This window comes from Portunus trituberculatus, chromosome 45 (assembly GCF_017591435.1).
Source record: "Portunus trituberculatus isolate SZX2019 chromosome 45, ASM1759143v1, whole genome shotgun sequence".
NCBI lineage: Eukaryota > Metazoa > Arthropoda > Malacostraca > Decapoda > Portunidae > Portunus > Portunus trituberculatus.
The window spans coordinates 5,997,271-6,019,578 of NC_059299.1; positions in this window are offsets into that span (position 1 = coordinate 5,997,271).

Below are 22,308 nucleotides of genomic sequence, written 5' to 3' on the forward strand. Positions count from 1 at the left end.
GACAACCACCTTGAGGCTTCTGTCCTGCAGGTAATTTCCCAAGAGTCGTAGCAAGCCACCCTGGATGCCTTTCACTGACAACAGGGATATGGGTCTGTAGTTTTTGGGTCCGTCCTGGAGCTTTTTGTGTGCAGGAACTACTCGAGCCTCCTTCCACAACGTTTTCCCGTACACAAGGTGATTTTGGGTAGTTCGTTGATGTTGGTCTTTTATTCTCTCTCTCTCTCTCTCTCTCTCTCTCTCTCTCTCTCTCTCTCTCTCTCTCTCTCTCTCTCTCTCTCTCTCTCTCTCTCCTCTCTATTCTTTTTCTCACTTTTTCAAACTGTTTTCACGATCTCTGGTTCTATTTTAGTTTATTCCCATTGCTTTCATCCTCTCACTCTTCCCTCGCTTTTTACTCTTCTTTTTTCCTTCTCTTCTATTTCTGTTCTCGTTTTTATTGCGTCTTTTTTACTTTTCCTCTGAGTTTTCTTATCATATCTTTTCTTGGTATATTTTCCGCTTTATTTTTCTTGTTCTTTCTTCATTTTTCTTTTTATTTCTTTCATTTCTATTCTAGTTTGTGTATTCGTGCCTTTCCTTCTCTCACAATTTTCTCTTCATCATCTCCCTTTTAAGTTTTCCTTCTCTCCCGTCACTTCACTTTCTCTCTCTCTCTCTCTCTCTCTCTCTCTCTCTCTCTCTCTCATTTCTCCTTTGCCTACACATCTATCCATCCCATCCTCTCACTTTCCTCATCTCCGCTCCTCTTCATTTCCTCTCTCCTTAACTTTCCTTCCTGTTTTCCTCACGTCCTCCCTTATTCCCTCCCTCACATACCCCTCGTCTTTGTTCCTCATCTCCGCGTAACTCCATTTTCCTCTCCATTTAATCCCTGTCACTTGCCTGTATCTTGAAACTGTGAGTGGGAGAGCAACGTAGGAGCGGAGGGAGCAGCGGAGGTGACTCAAGTTAGAACAAATAATGCACGCGTAGAACAGACTGCGGGAGTAAACAATACCAGGCTGGCAAGTGTTCTGGGAGTGAGTGTCGCCCGGATGGGTATGGATGGCTGCTGGAGGTGAATGGCGCGCGTGGGTGGGGTGGGAAGGGAGATGGATAAGTCAGGATAAGTGGAGATTTGGGAATTGCTCGCGGGATGGACTATAAATATTCTCATTCCAGAAGTTCCTGAATGGTTTAAGTAAGGCTTTTTTTCTTCTTGATAGGGAACAAGTGTGTTTTAAGTTCGCTTGTAAGTTTGAAATACTTGATGAGAGACCGGGTAATTAAGAGCGTCAGATGTACTATGAATATTCACAATCCGGAAACTCTTGAGTGTCTTTTTCTTATAGGTACAAATCATTGCACCTGAAAGTTCGAGATTCCTGGTTAGAAAGAGTGCTTAATAAAGAATGGATAAACTGTAAGTGTACCCATTCCAGGACTGCATGAATGATTTAAATTGCCCTTTTTTAATATTGAAGAAACATTTAACCAGTGCTCCCAGAAATTTGAAACAGGTGAGAGGGAGACAGATTGATTAAGACTGACAGGTGTGAGTGCGTGATCTGTCAGTTCTCTTACCTCAGATGGACCGAAACGTGAAGGACAATGGATATAAAATAAAATACCATGATTTTTTAATTGTTTTTAAGGTTAACGTCGCCTGGCTGGGTGAGTGGCAGGTTATAGCGTTAGGGGGAGAGTTCAGTTACGTTTTGACAGGTGTATCAGCAAAGAGGGAAAGATTATACGAGTGTGACGCAGAAATACACGGCGGAGGAATGACGGGAGAAGTGGCGAGAGTATGGAAGTGACAGAAAGGGAAAGTGGTTGGTTGGGATGTGAGTTATTCTTGGTAGGAATATAAGGTGACCTATATATGTATGTGTGCTTTTGTAGTAGTAGTAGTAGTAGTAATAATAGTAGTAGTAGTAGCAGTAGCAGTAGTAGGTCTTGTTTCAGCCTTCATAGTTAATTTAATAAGGCTTGATACTTTAATGTTTCAAATTATTTTAGAAGTTGGTTAATAAATACCTTCCTGATAACATTAAGAACGGTTTAGAGATACTGTACTCTCAATATGGCAACGAGGAAGTAGAGTAGTAGAAAAACCACGACTACCACCATTAACCCCACTACCACCACCACCACCACATCCTGATTCCCCCTTGACGCACACTAATAAAACAACTGCAGAAAAAATGACTAAGGTACCTCGCTACTAAAAGACCGCCTAGCCTCTCTTCGCATCCCGCACCACCACCAATAGTATAATTTCCCTTGGAGGTGCAGTGAGGCTGACGTATATTTCCTGGGCCTACAATTTTCCTGACGGGACAATTTTCTTCAGGTACATATTTCCCGAGAAGGAGGAGGAGGAGGAGGAGGAGGAGGTCAGAGAAAGGGTAGAAGATCAAGGTTCCAAGCGCCTAAATTTTGATAGTAAGTCGATAGGAACATTATTTAATTTGACCATCACAGTGTATCTTCCCTGTCCATCCCTGCCCATCCCCTTGCCCTCCCCCCAACGGCCACTCTTCTCCCTACTATCCTTCCCCTTCCCTCCCCCCTCCGGCGCTGCTAATGACAAGGCAGGAGTGGTGCATAATGAAGGGACATTGATAACGGGTCGGGGGAGAAGGGAGGGCGCTGTGGCAGTAATTTTGCACCATTTCCATCTGAGCTTGGGTATAAAAAGGTGTCCTGGTGTGTGTGTGTGTGTGTGTGTGTGTGTGTGTGTGTGTGTGTGTGTGTGTCACTACGTCTCCCTCCCTCGTCTTCACTACAGTCGTCTCATCATCCATTTTCTTTTTCTTTTTTTATTAAGGAAGTGTCTGTTTTAATGGCAAAAGCTAGTTGATGGGAAAAGAAAAAGAAGGAGCATCAAGATCAGGGAGAGAAGAAAGGAAGATGGGAGAGGAGAGGAATGGAAATGAGAGGGAGAGAGAAGCTGAATAGTGGTGGGAGAAAAGAAGGAGGAGGAGGAGGAGGAGGAAGAGGAGAAAGAGCAAGTAGAAAAGAATCCAGAACGACGGGAAAGAAATTGAACGAATGAGACAAGGTTGCGGGAGAGAAATAGACATTGGGAGAGAAGGAAGAGAAAGAGATGTCTTGTGAGAGGAAAGGTAGAGGGAGTGAGAGGAGGAACTGAAGGTCAATATTTACACCAGGAGCCCTCGAGTCTTAGAATGAGAGAGAGAGAGAGAGAGAGAGAGAGAGAGAGAGAGAGAGAGAGAGAGAGAGATAGGTCACGAGGCGAGAAAACATTAAAGGTAAAAGTCAAACCGTGAATTAAATAAGATGCAAAAATAATCACCAAATTCACTCCTTTATTTTCTGTTGTTCTTCTTAATTTTTCCTTTATACCTCTTTTCTTCCTTTTCTTCCATCTTCGTCTCCTCTTTCCACACCCTACTTTCTTTAATTTCTCTTTATGCTTATTCAACTTCTACATAACCTTACATATTCACTTCACTCCTCAGTATCTCTTCTTCCTCTTCCTCCTTCACCACTTCCTGTTCTCTATTTCCCGGCCATCACCAGCCAGCCGAGTCTTGAATCCTGACTTGCCTGTCCTTCGCCCTTACCTGTTTGTTTACCTGTGCTCAGCCTGTGTGTTGGCTCGGGCGCAGGATGCATTTGATAGAGCATAGTTTGTGACGTGTTGTTTCCCGTCACGTAATTCTTGTAGTCTTGACCAACGCTTGTCTTGCCTCGTTGCTCGGGTTGATGATCTTTGCGCTTTCTTTGTTTTTTTTTTTTTTCTCTTGTTTATTGTTTTTCCTTTTGGGTTTGTGTGTATTTTTCTTCTTTTTTTATTTTCTATTTTTTGTTTATTTTTGTTGTGTGTGTGTGTGTGTGTGTGTGTGTGTGTGTGTGTGTGTGTGTGTGTGTGTGTGTGTGAGAGAGTTTTTGTTTCTTTCTTTTCCTTGCTCTAAATGTTTCTCGTGTTTTTCTTTTTTTTCTCTTTTTTGTTTTGTTTTTGAGGTTTTTTCGTGTGTGTGTGTGTGTGTGTGTGTGTGTGTGTGTGTGTGTGTGTGTGTGTGTGTGTCAGATTTTATCTTTTTTTCCTTCCAGGCTTCTTTTTATTATTCTAATTTTGTTTTGTATTTTGTCCGTTTTCTTCTCAATTGTCAATGTTGGTGCGTGTCTCTGATCTAATTTCCTATTGTTTTAATTTCTATTTTTACATATCTGTTTTCTTCCATTTATTCCGTTTTTTTCACTTTTTTTCAGTTCATATACTTTTTCCTCAGTTTATCCTTATTTTTATTTTCATTTTTTCTCAAATCAACTTTTTATCACAACCCATGTCATCTTTATCTCTTCTTTTTACTGTACATTTTCTTTATTACCTTTACTGTTACCCGTACTGTAACCTAACCTAACCTGTACCTTTCCTCCACACCTGTATTTATCTTTCTATCTCTCAACTGTGCTTTCTTTTACACGTTTTCTTTATACACCACTGCTTTTCCTTTCCTTTCCTTCACCAATACCTCCCAAATTTAGTGTTTTCTCTACCCTCACCTTTTACAACGCATCTTAGACTCGTCAGGCTCAAGGGCTACAGATCAATAACAACAACAACAACAACACCAACAATAACACCAACAACAATGCAGGTATTTCAGGTGTACGTAGTCAATTACTTGCAGGTGCTCAGGTGTGCAACTCGGCAAAGGTGAGTCACGGGGAGAGCGTTTCATCAGGTGACTTGGGGGAAATCAGTTTAGCCACGTTGCTGCAGTTGTTGTTGTTGATTCAAAGGGCGCAGGTGTTGTTGTTTGCCTTGCCGTGTATCGTGCGCTTGTATATGTGTGTGTGCGGAGTTTGGGCAGCGAGAAGTGTGATGTGTTGTGTTCTGCTCTGTTGTTTCCAAGTTACGATGCGTGAAACGTGTGGCGCAATGTGTGAAAGGTGTGTGTGTGTGTGTGTGTGTGTGTGTGTGTGTGTGTGTGTGTGTGTGTGTGTGTGTGTGTGTGTGTGTGTGTGTGTGTGTGTGTGTGTGTGTGTGTGTGTGTGTGTGTGTGTGTGTGTGTGTGTGTGTGTGTGTGTGTGTGTGTGTGTGTGTGGTAGGTAGGTATGTAGTGTCGTGAAAGGGTGTTTTGTGTGTGTGTTGTTGTGTTTTGGTGTGTATAGTGTTGTGTTACTGTTAGTCTTTGTGTGGATAATGTATGATGACGTAACGCGGAGAATCTATACTCTCTCTCTCTCTCTCTCTCTCTCTCTCTCTCTCTCTCTCTCTCTCTCTCTCTCTCTCTCTCTCTCTCTCTCTCTCTCTCTCTCTCTCTCTCTCTCTCTCTCTCTCTCTCTCTCTCTCTCTCTCTCTCTCTCTCTCTCTCTCTCTCTCTCTCTCTCTCTCTCTCTCTCTCTCTCTCGTTAAGGAAGGAACCATTCTTTATCTTTTGTCCTTTATTTTTGTCCCTTCCTGCAGAAATTAAGCTTTTCCACGTCAATTGGCAGTTTGTGTGCAAAGTTCAATTATATAAGGCCAAAAAATGAAAGAAAAAATCAACATTAGCCTACATAAATGAAAGAAAAAAGTACACACATACACAAATATAGCAACAATCACCATCACCACCTCCACCACCACCACCACCACCACAGTCACCACCATCACCACCACTGCAAGAATCGTGACCTCTAAACCACAACACCACAACCAAAACAAATAAGTCTTAAGGGCGAGTTTCCCACCTTCTCGCTACGTATCTTCGCCCAAATGCCTCCTCTTCCTCTCTTCGGGTTCCGTTTCGTTGGATTTTCGCGAATGTGACGTGACGAGAATGTGTGTTGGTGTTGTGAAGATGCATTAGGCTCTCTCTCTCTCTCTCTCTCTCTCTCTCTCTCTCTCTCTCTCTCTCTCTCTCTCTCTCTCTCTCTCTCTCTCTCTCTCTCTCCATTTTCTTACTTATTCTATACATCTTTCTTGCCTTTTTATCTCCTTCCCCTCTTTATTTTCCTTTTCCTTCTCCTCCTTCAGTATTTTCGTCACTATTCCCCTTCCTTCTTACTTTTTACGTTCCTCCTCCTTCCTTTTTTTATTATCCTTTTCTTATTTTCCTCTCTCTCTCTCTCTCTCTCTCTCTCTCTCTCTCTCTCTCTCTCTCTCTCTCTCTCTCTCTCTCTCTCTCTCTCTCTCTCTCTCTCTCTCTCTCTCTCTCTCTCTCTCTCTCTCTCTCTCTCTCTCTCTCTCGTCCTTTTGTTTTCCTTCACTCACCCTCTCCCTCTTTCTTTCTTTTCTCTCTCAATTGCGGCTTATTTGCTCTTTTCGCTTCTCTCTTTCTCACTTCCGTCTTGCCTTTCTTCTTTGTTGGGTTTTCTTTTGTATGTTTTCTTACTTTATTACTTTCTTTGGCATTTATCATTTAATTTCTTTTCTTCCTTGTGTTCTCTTCTTTCACATTGATTAGCTATTTTTTGTATCTCTTTCTCCTCTTACTTCTTTTTCTCTTCATTGATTTGTTGTGTTTATTATTGTTTTCTTTTCTATTCTTAGCCTTTTTTCTTCCTCCTTGTTCGTCTCTTTCTTTTTTACTCTTCCTCCTCCTTATCCTCCTTCTTTTCGTCGTCGTCGTCGTCGTCGTTCTCCTCCTCCTCCTCCTCCTCCTCCTCCTCCTCCTCCTCCTCCTCCTCCTCCTCCTCCTCCTCCTCCTTCTCCTCCTCCTCCTTCTTATCTTGCTTGTTAAAGGGGAAAATATAAGCCGGGAAAATACTTTAAATAATCTAACATGTATGCTCTGCGCTATGGGTATGTTGGGAGTAGTAGTAGTAGTAGTAGTAGTAGTAGTAGTAGTAGTAGTAGTAGTAGTAGTAGTAGTAGTAGTAGTAGTAGTAGTAGTAGTAGTAGTAGTAGTAGTAGTAGTAGTAGTAGTAGTAGTAGTAGTAGTAGTAGTAGTAGTAGTAGTAGTAGTAGTAATAGTAGTAGTAGTAAGAAAAAATAAAAGATCATATTTCACATTTATTTTCCCTCTCTCTCTCTCTCTCTCTCTCTCTCTCTCTCTCTCTTTCTGGTATTCACGTTTTTGGAAAAGGAATTTCACGCGTCTGGAGTCACATTTAATCCTGGAGACTAATGGCAGGGCGGGGCGGGGCGGGACGAGGCGGGTTTGAGGAAGGGCGGGGCGGGGACAGGGCAGGACGGGTGGAGCAGGTTGTCTGGGCGAAGTGAAATAAGTCTAATGATGCATCGGAAGTGAAAGCACCGGCCACGCGTCCTTGTGATCAGCGCCCTCGTCTGCCTCCCTAGGGTCTCTCTCTCTCTCTCTCTCTCTCTCTCTCTCTCTCTCTCTCTCTCTCTCTCTCTCTTTCTCTCTTTTTTTGCTTTCATGTCTTCAGCAAATATAAAGGTTGAATAATCAGTAATGTTATCAGTAGTAGTAGTAGTAGTAGTAGTGGTAATAATAGTAGTAGTGGTGGTAATAGTAGTAGTAGTAATAGTTGTGGTAGTGGTAGTAGTAGCAGTAGTAGTTGTAGCCCGAGTTGAAACAGGGAGATGGAATAGGATACCACCTGACATGAGGTTCTGCATGTGTGATCCAGTTGCTGTTCAAACGGAAGAACATGTCTTGTTGGCATGTCCTTTGTTACATGATAGAACAAACTTATGACAGCCTTGACTTTACAAATGTGAAAACTTTGGTGGAGAACAACGCTAATGAAAAAGGGTTGTGTAATTTGATTTATGATGTTTTGAATTTGTATGCTTAACATGAGCTCCAAAGTTTTGTAGAAGGTGTCGTAAGCTTTAGATGATCAATTGGAGAAAAAAAATAATAATGATGTTTGTTAGGATTGTTACTGTAAACCATTTTTTTTACCAATAAACTAATTAACTAACTAGTAGTAGTAGGAAAAGTAATAGTAGTAGTAATAGTAGTAGTAGTAGTAGTAGTAATGATAATATAATAATGGTCATAATTCTAACAGTAATAATAATAATAATTGTCATAGTACCGAAAATAACAATGATAAAAGATTTTTCATTTCTTATATAACTTTCACATTTTTATATTTTCCTGCAACAAATAAAAGGAAGAATATTATAACCCAAAGAGGCAAATAGCAAGAAGAATCTGATTATATTGTAAGAAGCACCAAGTTGAAATAAAAACACATTCAAACACAGGGTTGACAAGAAACACGAGCGAGAATAATAAAGTTGCTCTTACTAAACCTAACTTTCTGAAAAGCTCAAGATATTGTAATCCAACGCGTCGCTCGTGATATTTATCCATAATACAGATTGATATTCTGCTGCCTTCTTCCTCGACTCACCTAGAATTGAGGAGTGAATTCGCAGAACAACTGATTGAAACGAAAAATGTTGAGTGTAGTTTTGAATGCCATGTAACATATCAAGTTCATCAAAAAATTACAACGCGCTCGCTGTATGAGACAGGATACACACACACACATAGGCACATAGACACACAGACACACGCACATGCATAATAGATACATGGTGTGCACAAACATTCACAGTATCCTGCATTACTGAGGACAGAGTTTGGAAAAATGTATATTACGTGGAATTTCGGTATTGCGTGTATATTCTGTTTCTTATTTGTTGATTTCTCCATTCTCTCTCTCTCTCTCTCTCTCTCTCTCTCTCTCTCTCTCTCTCTCTCTCTCTCTCTCTCTCTCTCTCTTATAACAATATCTTCAATGTGTTTCTAGTAGTAGTAGTAGTAGTAGTAGTAGTAGTAATGACAGTAGTAGTAGTAGTAGTAGTAGTAGTAGTAGTAGTAGTAGTAGTAGTAGTAGTAGTAATGACAGTAATAGTAGTAGTAGTAGTAGTAGTAGTAGTAGTAGCAGTAGTAGTAGTAGTAGTATCAGTAGTAGTAGGAGTAGTAATATTGTTTTCTTTGCTTTAATATTCACTGAAGCAGTTTAATATTTTTTTTTTTTCACACACGTATTTTTTTTCCTTTCTCACTGTTAGTTAATCGCAATATTCAGAATGTCAGTGAGGTAGATGTTCACTCCGTTTTCTGTGCCTCGAGGGATTCTCCGATATAGTTTTATTTTTATCGAACAATTTGGGAAGCTGAGTAGAGTGGCCCCGGAAGGGTAACTTTAGAAAATGGTCTGCACTGTCATGAAGAGAGATATAACACTTCAAAGCAATAGCGTTCGTGTTCCCATACCAGTGACACCTTTGTATTTCGGTGTATAAATCAGGGTTGAGAGCTGGATACCTTACCTACACACACACACACACACACACACACACACACACACACACACACACACACACACACACACACACACACACACACACACATGCACACACACACATACACGGGCAGGTGCTAAGGTTTATGCACATTTCTCTCAGGGGTCACTTTTATTTGATATATATACCTTTGCATCTAGAAAGAGGAGGAGGAGGAGGAGGAGGAGGAGGAGGAGGAGGAGGAGGAGGAGGAGGAGGAGGAGGAGGAGGAGGAGGAGGAAAAAGGTATGTGGGTTTAAGTGAAATAAAAAGAAATAGAAAGGAAGTAATAATATCTATCTACCTGTGTGAACTACTACTACTACTACTACTACTACTACTACTACTACTACTACTACATTGAAATTACTGTTACAGAATTGAGAGAGAGAGAGAGAGAGAGAGAGAGAGAGAGAGAGAGAGAGAAAGAGAGAGTATACACACACATCTCAGAACACAAAGCTTAAGGTAAATGAAGTTAGCTCAATGCGAAATTAGAGAGGCAAGGACGAAAAGGGCTTTAGAAGAGAAAAATAGAAGAAAAGAAGTCTTTCACAAAACAGACTGGAGGAGAAAAGAAATTACATCTTGTTTGTGAAGCTTCAACATACCTTTTCTTTCTCCTTTCTCCCTTTTTTTCATCCTTCTCATTCTTGCTCCCTCCTATTCCTTTCTCTTCTCCCTTTCCTTCTATAATTGCGACCTTTTCTTGTGCCTTCGAATTCATTTTGGTCTTTTTATTATTCCTACTCGTCACTCGCTTTTGTTTGTGTTATTATTCATCTCATTTTTTCTTCTCATTCTCCTCCTCATTGTATTCCTTCACATCTTCCTCCTCCTCTTCATGTTCCTTCTCTTCCTCTTCTACTGTCGTAACTCCAGCAAATTCAACTCTTCCTCCCCTTCTTCCTGTTGGACGCTAATTACTCGCAGAAGGTGGCGGCGGGGGAAGTGGCTTTAATCAGACACACACAAAGCGGGGCAGGATGAGAGAACGGAGGATGAAAAGACAGGAATGTGATCGAATCCTGCGCTCCTCTGCGATGGATGGAAGGAAAGATGAGCTGAGGGATGCAGGGTTTGTGGGACGCTGAGATTAGGGAACTGAATGAGGATTTTTTTTTATATATGTTAGAGAGGAGAAAGGATAAGGGGGGAAAGACATGAGCTCTTCTTATTTTGCTTTGTTTTAATTTGTTTTGTGGTTGTAGTTGTGAAGAAAATGTTTGATTATTTATATGTTATTGTCATCATCACAGTCAAGACATTTATCCTTTTTTTTTCTTTTTGGCTAACAGTCTCGGACCTGTAAGGGAACTGGCAGCTAAATGGACCTTTTTTTCATTTTAATGTTGCCCTTGACCGTTTTCCCTTCTTACATTAAAAATTCCTTGCCACCATTTTTTTTTTTTCATCCTGCATTTTTCCATCAAACTTTTGTGGTTTGAATTTTTACCGATATTTATTTTCCCTTTGCATAATCATGAAGTTTTTTGGTAGTTAAGCTGTTTGTTTGCCGAATTGTTTATGTTCCTGGTGAATTTAGGGCGTGGTAGCCAATTTTGCTTTTACACGGAAAAATGTTAAATACTTTTAACTCTGGAAATATTTTATAATGTATTTAGTGTTTGACATCAGTAATAGCTGTAAGCGGATCGAATACCATTGTGTGAATCCATTAAATTGAAGAGCAGGTATTGGATATCCTTTTCATGACGGAAAGAGTAAATACCAAATCGAAGGGAAAAAGAAGTTTCATTTCAAAGAGCTGTATTTCAGAACTGAGTGTCTATACAAAGAACAACAAAACAAATACATGTGTACATCAAGTGACGCTGTTTGTTTTTGAAATCTAAATTAAAGAAAAATAATAGTAAAGCCTTCCAAATCGGGTAACATTCTGCATTTCTGTGTAAGAGATGAGTTCTGTTAACTGTTAAAGTTTTCCATGTAAACCAAAGACAGATTTGTTCTGAAATTTTGTTGATAAACTTGACTCAACTTTTTTAGATTTCCTGCAATAATTGTTTGATATACATAATCAGTTCACCTTTCCTATGATATTTCTGTTCTGTCACCAAATGTAACACGCTACCCGACCTAAAGTTTCCACCAGTGACATCAACACACATATACACCATCCTTTTATGAGAGGAAATAAAAGAATAGCAACACGTGTCTCCACCGCATCGAGGCGCCACAGCTAACCATCGCTGGAAAAATATGCCTAATTAGATGAAGCTTTTGCGAAGATACAGATAATGATCACCCTCGACAGACTTCCTATTACGCTACCAAAGGCGAGGCTAATGAGACCAAAATTTTATGTATTTATTTCTTTTTCGTAGATGTGTATAGGTGAGGAGTCAGTCAGAGTCAATAGAGAAGAAGTAATTATAATACAATGGATACAGCAAGGTGATACGATGCGAGATGGAACATTTGTATGAAGTGTATGTATTTATTCCGTATAGCTAACTAATAGGACATTTTTGTAAGGTGCGTAAAAAGGCATGAGTGCTGGCCTTCTTTCCTCTCAGTCCCTTTCATTTCGCTCTTTTTCCATTTCCTTTGATACTTTCCTCCTCTTGTTCTGTTTTTACCTACGTATATATCTCATGTTTTATTTTAATTTTTCCCTCCTTATCCTACTCCTGCTTCTATACGCGTCTTCCTCCTTCCTTAGCTCCAAAAAAAACATCTAGTAAAGTATTCAATAACCAATTTCACTTTGGTATTGTTTGCCACGCTTGTTCATGCACCTCCCCGCCAGTTGTGCCCAGAAGCGAGACCACAAACACTGCTCCAAATGTTGCCCTGCCGCCACCCTCTGCTCCCCAAAGCGGCCCAGCAAGCCTAGGAGCAAGTACAACCCCCGCACGGAGTACCAGGACGCCTATAAAGCTTACTCCCCGGACACCATCAGGAGGATTTACTTAGAGAACAGAAAGGCGATGAGGAAGAACCAGAAGCGGAACATTGAAGGCACGAAAGAGACCCCGAGAGATTTAGTACCTATCGCGCCAAAACACCGCGTTGAGAAGCCCAGGTCACTTCCTACGCACGCACTCCCACTGAAGAGACACCATGAGCATAAAGTACCGTCCCCAGAGCCTCAGAAACCCTCTCCAGTGTCCAGCCCGTCTTTCTGTGTGCCCAGGTGTTCCTCTGCGCCCTGCCGTCACCCAAGGACCATATCGGAGTCTAATATCTTGTTGCCGCGCTTCCATTGGTGCTCGAACCTCGCCTGCCACCCCGCCACCCCCCGAGCTGTGCCCACGCGAAAGACTTGGCTCACCTGATTTGTTGTGGTGAGCGTGTTTGGTGTTGGAAATCAATCGTTCGTATGACAAGATCGTCGACGAAAAGTTTTATGCTATTCTACTTTTAACACATTTTTGCTGGTTGTGAATGAATCTGTTGCGTGTTTGTCGCTTTCTTTATTTCTTATTCTACAAGTGAGGTAGTAATGGTGTTGAAAACCTCTTACCAGCAAGTCCTACTAGAAACATTTCCGCTTTTATAGGTCTTTTGCACATTTAGCCTTCTGTAAAAATGGCCATTGCGTATGTGTTTTTTTTTTTTTTTTTTTTGGCATTTCGCGTAGCAAGACTTTGGAGAATAGATCGTAATATTAAAAACAATAGAATCACTGTCACACTTTTCTTCATCTTTGCCTTATATAAAATTTGCTATTACATGTTTTTTGTACAATTCAGGTGCAGAGATTGTAGGAAATCATTCGTGCCAGGAAGATATGAAGTACAGCATTAACCTGTTATACTTTTTTCACATACTTTGCTCCATGTGAATTCGGCTTTGGTATGTTGGTGTCATTTTTCGAAGGACTGCATTGAAAATTTCGTACTACAGAATATAATCGAAAACAATACACTCGTACATTTTTTTTTCATTATTTCATGTATAAGATAGCTACCACATCTTTCCTTTCGTTAAATATCACGTATTTTCATCACTCCATCCTCTTTCCTTCAGATCAGCAAGAAATAAACACCATGATACATTTCTTTTACTCTTCTTGTATAAAAAAAAACTGCAAATTACTTTCCTTCCTACACAAATATCAAGTTACTCTGTAAGTCACTGTTTCTTTCTTCACACCACCGAGACACGAGCAAGAAACACCATCATGTATATATTTCCTCCGCATTTCGTCCTGTATAGAAATAACCACTCCTCCTTCATAGTCTAATATCACGTCGCCTCCTCGGTCACTTTGCCTCCCTTCATACCAACAAAATATAAACAAAAACGCCTTCATATGTCTCCTCCACTTTTCGTCCTGTATGAAAATAACCGACGTGCGTTACTCTCCTTCATAGCAAAATGCCACGTTTCTTCCCTCCATCGCTCTTCCTGTATCTCTCTCTCTCTCTGCCTTTCCCTTCCTTCTCTCCCAAGGCTCCTCGAAACCCATCATCCTTAAGAGGCTACCTCCCTATCCCTGTTTCTCAGAAGGATTCAGGATGCACAGGAATTCTTGCATGTTGTATATTTTACGTATCTTCCCCTGACACTTTTCTTTACGGGCCGACAACATTCCTACTCTCTCTCTCTCTCTCTCTCTCTCTCTCTCTCTCTCTCTCTCTCTCTCTCTCTCTCTCTCTCTCCATATCGTTAATTTTTTTTCATTCTTTGGTAGATTTTTTGGAATTCATCGCATTTTCTCCTTTTGTTCTCTCTCTCTCTCTCTCTCTCTCTCTCTCTCTCTCTCTCTCTCTCTCTCTCTCTCTCTCTCTCTCTCTCTCTCTCTCTCTCTCTCTCTCTCTCTCTCTCTCTCTCTCTCTCTCTCTCTCTCTCTCTCTCTCTCTCTCTCTCTCACGAAGTCAAGCAGCATTTGAAGGGTTAGAGCAAGTGATGGTGTGTGCGAGAGGTAAAGAGAATATTAAAAACATGAGAGAAAGAAGAGAGAGGAGAGGGAGAGAGAGAGCGAAGAGGGGAGAGGGAGGGGAAGTCAATAGCTGGAGATAAACAAAACCACACAGAGGGGAGATAAGGGGAGAGATAGAAGGGTGAGGTGAAAGATCAACCTTCACCTTTGCTTCCCCTCGCTTCGTAAAGGAGAAAAATTTAAAGGGAAGTGAAAGTTGCATGTTCTTCTGTTAAATATATGTGTGCGTGAGGTTAAAGGGTTAGAATGAAGGTGTAGAGGTAAATTGATAAAGGAGGTTTCGTAAGGAAGGAAATGTTAGCTCTGTTTAGTGTTGTTCTCTTTATTTTTTTTATTTTTTTCTCTCTTCATTCTATTTTTCCCGTGTTTTTCATTATTTTTTTTACCATCATTTCATATTCTCCAAGTTTCATTCGACTTTTTTCCTCACTTTTCCTTTTTGTGTGATTTTTTTTCCTTTTATTTTTTTTTTGTTTTGTGTCTTTCACTCTTTTTGTTCCTCTTCCTTGTCTTTTATTCATTTATTGCTGTCTTTCATCCTTTCTTTCGTATCTTTTACTCTTTTCTTTTTCTCTTCTTATTTATTCCTTCTGTATTTCATTCATTTGATCTTTTCTATATTTTCATTTTATTCCTTCTTTCTTCTAATTCTCCTTTTTTTATATTGTTATGTTTCATTCCTTTTTTAGCTCCCATATTTATTCTTTTTTTTTTATTTATCCGTTTAATTGTTCTTCTGTTTCCTTCTCTTTTCTATCTTTCATGATTTTTTGTTTCAGAATTGTTATTTATACGTATTCTTTTTTTTATTTTGCATTCCACACTCCTCGTTTTCTTTTAAACCTTTTTTTCTGTCTGTCTTTCTCCTTCCACACAAAAGACACGACCTAACCCAACCAGTCTTTCCGATTCCTCCACCTTCCCTCAGCCACTTCCACCTATACCCCCTCCACCTCTCCACCTGCACCCCTCCCACTCTCAGCTCCCGTAATCGGTTTCCGCCCATTGGAGAAACATTTTCCAACTGCCGCGCATCACGATGGAAATTTAATTCTCCTCAATGCTTAAAGAGAAGCTGCAGTTTAATTTGGACGTGGCATCTTTCCACTTAGGGGTGAAAACAAGAGTGGTGGTGGTGGTGGTGGTAGTGGTGGAGGTGGTGGTGGTGATTAGGTTAGATAATGCTAAGTTCGGTTAAGTGAGGTTTGATTAAGTTAGGTTAGGGCAGAGTGGGTTAAGTTACTATAGGGTAAGTTAGGATATGGTAAGGTAGGGTAGGTTAGAGTAGGGTAGGGTAGGTTAGGCCTGTGACGGCAATTTATTCAAGCCAAAGATACAGCAGACCAGGAGCTCCTTTTCCAGCCGGTCTAATCATACTTCCAGAGGCTATCTTGCCGCTACACATGAAAGGAAGGAAGAATTTTACCCTCACGTCTCATCCTCCAAGCCACACACACACACACACACACACACACACACACACACACACACACACACACACACAGTAAAAGTACCGGGAATGAGGCGGGCCGTGGGATGGGCCGGCGTAATCAGCGAGGTATGCAATAATTAAACAGGTGAACGAGGCGTCACAGCCCAGGTATTAGCAGACACACACGCACCGCTCGCTGAAAATCCACCAACAACCAAATAGATTAAAAAAAAAAAATGTATGTAGTAAATAAAAGAAAAAAAAGACCCCGAGAAATTCGTCAGTGACCAGCTTTCAGGATTAATTAAATTGGAGGATCTGGCGCCGTCATATGAATTTCCTTTTTAATTTTTATTAATTTAATGTTTCGCTAAATTCCCGGGCAGGAGATAAATATTTAGATCCAATACACTTTGATTATAATTGAAATGATCGCTTATGGAATTTCTCTGTCCCTTTACGCGCACATTTTTCCCCTCTCCCTCTTTATTTTCTGCTTTCCGTTTTGTTTGTTTTTTTTTTTTTTTACTTCCTGTCTGGTCTGCTGTGAAAACTTTTAATAGATATGAGCTTCCTTTCGTTTTGTGTTCATCATCATCATCATCATCGTCGTCATTACTGTTGTCATTATTACCATCACTATCAAAACTCACGTGACTACTACTACTACTACTACTACTACTACTACTACTACTACTACTACTATCACTACTACTACTACTACTTCTTCTTCTTCTTATTTCTTCTTCTTCTTCTTCTTCTTCTTCTTCTTCTTCTTCTTCTTCTTCTTCTTCTTCTTCTTCTTCTTCTTCTTCTTCTTCTTCTTCTTCTTCTTCTTCTTCTTCTTCTTCTTCTTCTTCTTCTTCTTCTTCTTCTTCTTCTTCTTCTTCTTCTTCTTCTTCTTCTTCTTCTTCTTCTTCTTCTTCTTCTTCTTCTTCTTCTTCTACTACTACTACTACTACTACTACTACTACTACTACTACTACTACTACTACTACCACCACCACCACCACCACCACCACCACCACCACCACCACCACACCAACAACAACAGAATACATTACACCTACCACTACCACTACCACCAATACTACTACTACTGATACCAATTCCTCCACTACTTCTACCACCACCACCACCACCACCACCAGCAACTCATCAAATTTTAAAGCTAAAATATCACGCTTGTCATTCCTTCGTTGCTCACCTTCGTCGGTAGAACTTAGTGCAAATTCTGGCAAAGGGTCGGCCACACTCCTTACCTGGGCGGCTTTGTGCGAGCTGGAGTGTTTACCTGGTGGAGTGGGTGCTTTGTGAGAGCGTGAAGGAGAATGAGTATGGAAGGTGTGGTAGGATATAAGGGGCGATGGGAGAGAGTGAGAGGTGCTAGCAGATAATGACGGAGGGAGGGAGAGGGAAGGGAGATAGATAAGGCTAAGGTAGATATGAAAAATGTGAAAACTAAGAGAGAGAGAGAGAGAGAGAGAGAGAGAGAGAGAGAGAGAGAGAGAGAGAACCAAATACATACAAGAAATCATTCAGAAAATAAAATCAAAACGTGAAAGAGGAAAGAGTAAAAGCCAAACGGGAAAATAGAGAATGATACAAGAAGAAAGAAAAATGAAAAGAGGAAAAAGAGAGAATGCGGGAAAAGTGGCAAGAAGATGAAGACAATAATCGGTAGTTGAGTATGAGGAGAGAAAGAAATAGAAGAAAGAAACGATAAAAGAGGAGAAAGGATGAAATAAAACGAGGACAAGTAAAAATGAATAACTGAAGAGGAAGCGAGTAAATAGAGAGAGAGAGAGAGAGAGAGAGAGAGAGAGAGAGATGAATGGATAGGAAAAGAAAGGAACGTAGCTGACAAACAATTTTATCTTGTACTTTTCTGTTTGCATGCTAAACTACCTCCACGAATCCTTTTGTTGACTTGTGCAGTGGCTAAATGTTTTCCTTACTTTCTGTGATGTTTTCCTGCTTTTTTACACACACACACACACACACACACACAAACACACACACACACACACACACACACACACACACACACACACACACACACACACACACACACACACACACACACACACACACACACACACACACACACACACACACACACAAACACACACGTCTGGAAATCACAGGTAATATTGTGCAAAGTCGTGAAATTTGAGTGCAAGGGGAGAAGTCAACACAGACATAATTAGTGGTCGTCATGATAAGTGTTTTGTGTTTGGAAAGCATTTAATAGCAAGTGCAGAAGGGGGTGAGGATGAAGAGGAGGAGGAGGAGGAGGAGTAGGAGGAGGAGGAGGAGGAGAAGAGGTAGATTTGAGATGTATTGAGAGATGAGAGGAATTTATAGGTAATGAACAGACAGACAGAGGAGATGATTGACGTGAGTTAATATATATTTTTTGTTGCTACTGATGATATCGACAGCGAGAGTGATAATGGCGGTATATTGCAACTTTCTTTCATTTTTCAATTTACGTTTTTATTTATTTTCCTTCCAAGTGTCATTTAAACCCTAATTGAAATGTCACGTTTATATCAGTGTCCCATTTCCTTGGCTGTTTCACCTGATAATGACAAGAATAGAGAAAAGAAGTAATAAGAATGCTACTACAATATACATAATTCCTTCACCAGTCGTCACGTCACAGCCTTCTAAACAGGTGTCATGATTATGGATAAGGTGCAGGTAGTAGTTGTGGTCACGGTTATGCCAGTAGTAGATAAATTGTTGTTTTTAGGGCCTTTAGTAAGTGGAGCTGCTTTAGTTTGAGTGGCACCGTTCAAATGAGGCTGTTTTCTCTCTAAACCAGCCAAATGTCAGTAAGAGTTAAAGTTTTTATCGATGCCTTAGTAATTTGAGCACGCTTTAGTTTAAGTGGCACCGTTTTCTTTCTAAAATCAACCAAAACACTAATAATACTTACCTTGATGTCCATACATTTTACTTTAATTTCTTGATTCCCATGACGCATTTCTGTATTCATTCTGCTAACTATGTGGTGATTTTATACAGCTTCAGAAATTTATGTGGGGGATTTAAAAAGTGAAGACTGTGGCCATTTATTTTCTGACCTTCATAGACCCTTCTTAATGCCAATAAAATGGTCTAATCGTACACAAATCTCAAGGTGTCCCATTATTGAAGGAGTTAAAGAAATAATTGGTTGATCAGGCGATAAGAAAGGTAAAAACAGGTGTGTCTTTGATATCGTGCCACGCACACTTGGGCGAGGCAGGTGTCAGCTGGTGTTCCTTGCGGGGCTTGAGACGTGTTGGCCCAGAACCTTTCCCTTCACTTTATCTCACCTCTTTCTCTTCATCTTATCTACCCCTTCTTTCTACCCACCGTGTCTTTCCTTTCCTTTACTTATCCTGCTTCCTCTTTTTCCTTCATCCTATCATTCCTATTTCGTTTCATTTTGTTTATTCTTTTATCCGTCTCATTAACTCATCTTTCCCATACGTAAGTTTTTCTATCTCTCCCTTCACCTTATCTCACCTATTTCTCTTCATCTTGTCACCTATTTCTCTTCATCTTGTCCACCCGTTTTTTTCTCCACACTGTAGGTATCTCTCCTTTCCTTTGTTTATCCTGCTCTTTCTTTTTCCTTCATCCTTCCATTCCTCTTTCGTTTCATTTTGTTTTCCCTTTCTTTACGTAACATGCTCTACTTTTCCCCTTCACTTTATCTCTTCTCGGGTTTCTGTTCATCTTATATCTCCTTCTTTTCCCTCACTGTAGCTTTGTTCCCTTACATAACCCATTGTTTCTTTCCCCATCACCTAACTTGTCTACTTTCCCACTCAGCCTCCTCTTTCCTTACCAAACCTTTCCTTTTCATCGTTTCCCTTTATTTTAACCTCTTTCCCCACCGAACGTTCCTTCCTTCAAAAAATATAAAAACTCACCTTTTCTTCCTCTCTCCATGTTTTCCTTTCTTCTTCCACACCTAACCCACCTCTTTCGTCTTTCCTCTCCTCCCTTTCCACTTTACTTTACCTGTCCACTCTTTCCCTCGCGTTTCTCTTCTCACCTCGCGTTACCTCTTCACTTCTCCTTCATCTTAACTCCCCGCCACCCCACAAGCTTCTGCCGATGATGGGAACAGCGGGAGGCAATTGTTGTTTTCCAAAATACTAGAAACAAAATAGGTAAGCTAAATGGTTTTCTCGGTCTACCTCCTACCAACAAAGCACCTCCGGAAGGGACTGTGTACCTGCTACAGGCCCATGTATTCTTAAATCCTTTGCTCTCTGTTTTCAAAGCCACATAGACGACTGTTTTCGAAGGCCACATAGATTGATCTTTGTGTTCTAAAGGTTGTTTCCTCCATTGTTGTTATATAATCAATATTAAACTGGAATATTATTACAATCATGAAAGCGTCCTAACTGATGCTGTTCATTGCCCAAAGAGATGTTTTGCCGTGTTCTCAAATCCCAAGTGTCATTTTTCCTCTTATCTTGCAGAAATAATATCAAACTATCACTGGTATCATAGAAGCTTACTTAGAAATTCATTACGCTGTTGAAGAGAGATTAGATTATTTTCAAAGACCGCTGATATCATTATTCATATACTCTAATTTTTTTTTTTTTCCTTTTGTGCCGATGATTTAGAATGATTATTGCTGGAATCACGAGACAAACGTTTGGAAACCCATTGCGTTCTGTTTAAAGAAATAAACCAACAAAACAGTCTGGAACAAGGTCTTAGTGGGAAGGTGAAATATTTAAGTGTTCCTGCGGCTGCTTTCACTCTACTCCTGTCCCGGGCCGTAAAAGATTCAGTGTCAGGCAGTTTTTTTTTTTTTTTCAAGAGGGGAGATGAAACAGGCTGCCATCTTGAATAGGACTGTAAGCACCACCACCCCGACCACCACCACCATCACCCCTTCACACTCGACAAAAGCCTAAAATACCTCTGTAACCTTTTCGCAGTTTTCTCTCCACTTAAGCTTCCTCCGCTGAGGGTTTAGTCTTCCCACGACCTTCTTTTTCAGAACTTTATACCTGTTTACCATTTCCAACGAACGAATAAATGAACGAACCCTTCTGGAGCTCAACGAGAAAGTGCCTGTGTTCCCTTTAGGCGTCAGGTTCCTCCCTCTGGCTCGGTGTGGCCTCGCTCGTCAGGAGAGTTGGGGAGGTGGCGTGTCAAGTCGGGGTCGATCGGGAAGCAGTCGCAGTCAGTCTTTAGTCTCCTGGTATTAGATTTCCACTCGTTGCTGTTTCTCGTTCACCTGAGGAAGTGAAGGGAAGGTTGAGAGAGAGAGAGAGAGAGAGAGGAAGAGAAAGAGAGAGTGAGTGAGAGTGAAGGGTGAAAAACACATTAACAAAAACAGAATATCACAAACCTAAAGTGACAAACAAGTGGAAACAGACAGACAGAGAAACAGAGGTACATACACAAACAGAGACAGAGGGAGAAAGTAAGAGAGAAATACAGATAGAACAAATATAAAATGACAGACAGACAAAAAAACAAAGAAATAGAGGGATAGAGACAAACAAGCAGAAACACACAGATGACACAGAGACAAACATAAACACAAACAGAGACAGATGGAGAAGGTAAGAGAGAAATACATATAAAAGAAAAACAAAAAAATAGACGAACAGAGACAGACAAGCAGAAACACAAAGAGGAAACAAAGACAGACACAGTGACAGATGGAGAAGGTAAGAGAAAATACATATAAAACAAAAAAAAAAACGATAAACAGAAGAAAGACAAAGAAATAGACGAATAGAGACAGACAAGCTGAAACACACAGATGAGACAGAGACAGACGGAGAGAATGAGAGACAGAGAAAGGAAATAGAACGTACCAAGCGCACTCTAACACCTGACTAAGCCCTCTTAAGAGAAGTTTCAGTCTCAAGGGAAGAAGAACACCATCATTTCGCCCCCAAAAACCACCTTCCTGATTCTCGTGTGTCGAATGGAAGTGACATATTCATTAGGAAATACTATGTAATCGGCACTCCAGGACAATGTAACTAGAAGGGCTCGAACGCTTTTTCCCAGGAATTACGCTAGTTTTGTGGAAATCCAATCCCCTTTCCCTCATTCACGGGGAGGGAACGAAAATGTTATGTTAATCCTGCAGTGTAGCATTTCATTGTCCAAAAAAATATTGTGAATGAAAAAAAATACATGAGCTCGTGAATTTTAAGCCAGGAAAGCATTAGTCATTTTATTTATGTATTTGTGTGTATTTATTTGTTACATAATGCAGTGTGGTCAGGGTCAGGCGTGCTAATCCGTGTGTATGTGCGCGTATTAATGTTTGTATTTATCATTTTATTGGCGTAATGTGTATCATGTGTGAGTGACTGACACCTGCCATTAGAGTAATTAGGGCAACTGTCAGGTGAGGCGATCTACCTGTCACGCTCATAAAGGCAGGTGAGGCAATTACTTAAACCAGTCTTCTTTACTACATGACTTTTTGCGCTCTCTCTCTCTCTCTCTCTCTCTCTCTCTCTCTCTCTCTCTCTCTCTCTCTCTCTCTCTCTCTCTCTCTCTCTCTCTCTCTCTCTCTCTCTCTCTCTCTCTCTCTCTCTCTCTCTCTCTCTCTCTCTCTCTCTCTCTCTCTCTCTCTCTCTCTCTCTCTCTCTCTCTCTCTCTCTCTCTCTCTCTCTCTCTCTCTCTCTCTCTCTCTCTCTCTCTCTCTCTCTCTCTCTCTCTCTCTCTCTCTCTCTCTCTCTCTCTCTCTCTCTCTCTCTCTCT